Source organism: Tamandua tetradactyla, chromosome 5 (genome assembly GCF_023851605.1).
Source record: "Tamandua tetradactyla isolate mTamTet1 chromosome 5, mTamTet1.pri, whole genome shotgun sequence".
Lineage (NCBI taxonomy): Eukaryota > Metazoa > Chordata > Mammalia > Pilosa > Myrmecophagidae > Tamandua > Tamandua tetradactyla.
Window position 1 is genome coordinate 4,122,026 of NC_135331.1, and position 4,926 is coordinate 4,126,951.

The window sequence follows — 4,926 nt, forward strand, 5'->3', positions numbered from 1 at the left end:
TTTTTGGCTTAACTTGATTATAAAAACACTTGAAGTTTAAGACCTGTGAGCTGGGCCTCCGAGTGTCCCGTCCAGGCAGCTGCTCTCACTTGGCGCATGCATACGTGTGGCTGTCACAGGTGTCGCATTGAAGGCGCACGTCTCCCGAGTCAGCAGTTGATGGAAATCCTTGGGCCAACTCCTGCTCCTGACCACAGATAGCTTCATTTTCCAGGGTAGCGATTCTTAAGCCCACTCTTTATTATACATTTATGTTTGGAAACAGCAAAACAAAACCCCACAACTGTGTGTGTGTTAACAAAGTATAGAGAAACACCTCGGGGTCTGCTTCTCTGGTGGAGATAGCCGACACTTGCTGTCACAGGTTCTCAGAGGGACTGAGGACGAGAATTTGGGTTAACGAGAAAAGAGAGTTGAAAAGCACTGCTCTAGGAAGCACACTGCCCTCCACCGATGGGACTTGTCTTCAGGACACATGGCATATTAAAAACCATTAAGCCATGTTGTTAAGCCATGTTATATTTCCTTCGTGAGGAATTTGCTGTGACCGGAGAAAAGTAGGTGGAGCCCGGAGCACCCTGCAGCCCTTCCTTGAGGCCCCTCTTGTCCATCCCTGCCCTGTCAGGTCGGTCCACTGCCTGGGCGGACCCTTGGCCTCAGTGTGGGAGCTCTCTCCCGACACTTAGGGCATGGGTGACCTTCCTCTCTTTAATCTGAATTTACATCATTGCTGATCCAGCGCCCTCTCAGGCACTACAGAGTCGTTGAATAAATACATGCAGAAAACCAATATGTGCTTGTGAAAGACGCTTTTTTGTTTTAACGTGTCTGTTCTGAAAACTGCCATCTACTCCCTTTAATCTAAGCAGTTTTTATCAGTCTCATAAAGTAAGTGTTAGTGCGCTCCATTTGAAGATACCCATACCTACTTTCTCTTCATTAAAGCTGGATAGGACAGAACTCTTCATTTCTCCTGAGCATCATGAGTGGATTGAAAGAGAACATTGCTAATAAGGCTAAGTTCTCCGTGGGAGTTTGTTATTCTCTGATTCAAAACAAGAACCCATCAAGTCTGCTGTCAGGGCTGTTAGAGGAGGCCTCAAGCCATCTTGTCGGCTTTTAGCTGCTGAAGGGCTCTGCCTCGGTGGGGCCTTTGCAGCATCTTTCCACTTTGATATCCAGAGGTCGACAGGGCCTCTTCCCGCTTATTGGGGTAAGCATAACCCTGTGTACCCCATTATAAAGCTTCAGAACAGCAAGTCATTTCAAATTACATTGGGCCATTACAGTACCCTGCTTACTTCTAAATAACCAAACGGATGAACTTCAATATTTCCAAATTGTTCCACTTGGTGTACAAAGCACTTCCATCACTTGAAAATCAGAACCCATTATAGCAGAGTGGAGGACTGCAGTAATTTAAAATTGCTGTGTGCACAAAGTGATCCGCTAGCATTAAGGCAGGCCAAATATTTTATGGGGGTTTCCAAGTAGAAAGTAGTCATTTGGGTAGCTACTTAAAAACATTCAGTGTAATATCTTATTCTTCTGGAAACTGGGCCTTAGAATGGAAATAATGCATTATAAGTGCTTTGTTACATAGAACATATTAAACAAATGAAAATATGAATTTTAAAGAAACTCTCTCTCCCCTCAAAAAAAAAAAGCCAAACATGACAAGGCTAAATAACAATATGAGAAACCAGCGATTGCTCCTTTCCAAATTAGCTAAAGGCCAAGTGCTCTGATTTTTTTATTTTAATGTATTCATTTTGAGTGCTCTGGTGTTGACAGGGCAGTTTGGAGAAGAAACCGGCCCTGTTCCAGGAGGTTCACATCCCTTGTATGCTTTACCTGGTCCTCCAGGCACAGCTGGGGAAGAGCCTCCCCTGGGTGCGGATGAGCGCATGGCCACAGAGGGACGTGCAGAGTCACTAGCCCGGCAGGAAAGAGCCCTGGGGAGAGCGGGAAGGGGTTGCCAAGAGGCCCCACCAGCCCCTGGAGCTCTGGGGTTCCGGCTGGAGCTGAAGCTCGCAGCTCGTTTGAGATTCTTCACTTGTTTCTTCTCTGTGTATCTGTCCCCAACTCAGGGAGAGCCACTATCATTAGTGTGGTTTTTTTTTTTTTAATGTACTTGTATTTTAATCCTTTTGTTTGTTTCCTGGAACCCTCTGTCATTGATCAGTTATTCCTCCTAATCAATCTACGCTCATCCCAAACCTAAAGCACTTTCCAGACGGACAGAAATGGAGGAGGAGTTTTTACTTGTCCGAGGATAAATGATTTTGGCTAGCGTTGACAAATATGGAGTCTTCAGTGGGTAGATGGTATTGAAGGCCTGAGGTTGGGTTAGCTCAGTCAAGGCTCAAGCACCGTTGGAGAACAGCTCTGGTCCGCTCTGCTGCTTCCAGGCTGAGGAGGAGAGGGCAGAGGTGTCTGGAAACCAAGGGGAAGCGTTTCCAGGACAGCACCGGTCTCCGGTGCGCCAGCTGCAGAGGGGGAGTTGAGCTGTGCCTTGCTGCGGCCTCACCTCCTGGAGCTACAAGCAGGACCCTGGAGACAGTGTCCAGCAAGGGGTTGGGCTGGACTGAGAGGTTGGAGGCCAGAAGCAGAGGCCTTGGAGCCAGTGGCCCTAGGAGCAGGGAACAGGGCTCAAGAGGGAGCCTGATAGGCGGGTGAAAGACAGCAACACTGGTCAAGGGAGGCTGCTGCTCGTTTTTGTTGTCTTTTTTTAAATGATGGAGAAATGAAAAATGCTTCTTTTGGAAACCAGCATAAAGTGAGTGTTAGTTTCGTGTAAAGTGCTGGATTCCCAGAGTGTTTTCCTGCCGCCTAGAGTGGTCTCTGTGCTGGGAGTCAGGATGAAAAGTTTGTGCCAGGGACGCGTGAGCAGTAAAGCATGTTTCTGGACACAGAGTCCTGGTCCAGGCACGGGGACCAGGATGCAAAGGAGGCTGTGGGAAGAACTTCTCCCTGTCCTCTCCCAAGCAGCAGCCAACGAGGATGTGTCAGGAAATGGGGTGGGAAGAGCCCCGCGTCCACCGTGGTCCCACACACCCTACAGCCAAGCAGTCGCAATCTGGTGGGAGCCGAGAAGGTTGCCCAGCAGAGCCCTGGTGGGAGGCAAGGGCTGCGGGCGTTTGCTGCTGCTGCTGCAGCAAATTACAAATCACAGACTTGGTGGATTCAAACAACAACAGATTTATTCCCTTACCGTTCTGGAGGCCAGAAGTCAAAAGTGGTCTCTCTGGGCTAAAATCAAGGTGTCAGCAGGACTGCACTGCTCTCGCAGGCTCCAGGGAAGAATCTGCTACTCGCCTTTTCAGCTTTGGGACCCCACCCACTTTCCTTGGCTTGTGGCCCCTGCCTCCAGCTTCAGAGCCAGCAGCAGCTGGTCAAGTTTTTCTACCACCCTTATCACTGGCGTCTCCCTCCTGCTTCCCTCCTCCCCAGTTAAAGCTGGTGAGCCCCCAGCCCACCCGGTTAACCTAAAACCTATCCCTCATTGCCCTCCCCCAGCAGGCTGGCAGCCTCAGGTCCCATTTGCCATGCGATGGAGCACATCCCGGGTTCTGGGGATGAGGATGGGGCATTTTTCTGTCCATCTGGCCAACGGGCAACAAGTTCCAGGGTGTTAAGCCACTGTGTGAGACCCCGGCATGTCATCGCAGGAGAAACTCATCATAAATCAGTACCTTCCACACATTTTTCAAAAACGCTGAAGTTGCTGCCTGTGGGACAGCCTATGCTAAAAGCCAACACATTTATTTCAGAGTTGGCAGATGCAGATTTGAAGGTTTATAGCTCGTGGTACTTTATTTCACTTGACAGGCACAAACGGACGTGAACAAAAGTAGCGGCTGTCTCCTTAGAAAACTGAGTCAGGAGGAGCCCCCAGAGCCCTGCTTTCAGCCATGTGCTGTAAGTCAGCCATATGCCCCGAGGGCAGCAAATTCCCCAAAAGCCGGTGTGATCCTGTCACCTTATTCCTGAGGATGTGGGGTCCAGCACTTTAATTTTTCTCCTTCTTGAACACAAGAGAAATAGGTTTCCCAAGTCCAGAAAATTACAGCAGGCCATTTATATCAATTGAAAGTTAACATTTGCTCTGCTTATTGAAGCATATTAAACAGAGCATTATTACCCACATATCTCTAAATAGAATCCCATCTCAGCGAGACAGAAAGCTCCTCTGTGGACCTGCTTTTCCTGGCCACACTGCAATTTAAAATCCATCCGAGAAATGGAAAAACTCGCACTCTCTAAGTGTGAGCTTTAAAGCAAGCTGTGCAGGTGGGCGAGGGGTGCCCCTGCCAGGGGCTCTGCGGAGGCCATGGCCGTTGGCACAGGTCGGACGGGGCAGAGAACAGAGTAGGGGCGGGGGCGAGCCTTCCTTATCCCAGGTGTCCGGAGGCCCCTTCCGTCCCCAAAACGCTGTCAGCAGCTGAGCTTCTGGGCACTGGGGACCCCGAGCTCAGTCTGACTCCTTGAGGACTCCTCAGGCAGCGAGGACTCACCCACTCGCGCATATCCTTGATTACACTTAGGTCTTTGCAGTGTTCCGTTGTAAACTGGAGAGAGATCCCAACCAGTTGGTCTTGCCCGCGGTGCTGCCCCTTTGAATCCTTGGTCCGTGGCTCACTCATTTCCAGGACGTGGTGTCCATGGCGCTCCCTGCAAGCCCAGCAGAATCTCCGATACCTGTTGTAAATGGGTGATTTATCTAAAGCAACCCAATGAGCCAGAATTTATTGCTTTCCTTTTGTAAGTCATCCATCTCTCCCCGAGCTGGGAAGGAAAGGACACGCGTCAGAGGTGATCGTAGTTACTGCTAGGCATTTTAAAGTCCCCCAAGTGAACTGGGTGGGCCCGGATGACTTCCTGCTCCCTGCCCTGTGGGGCGCAGATTTCAGAGACAAACTGCAC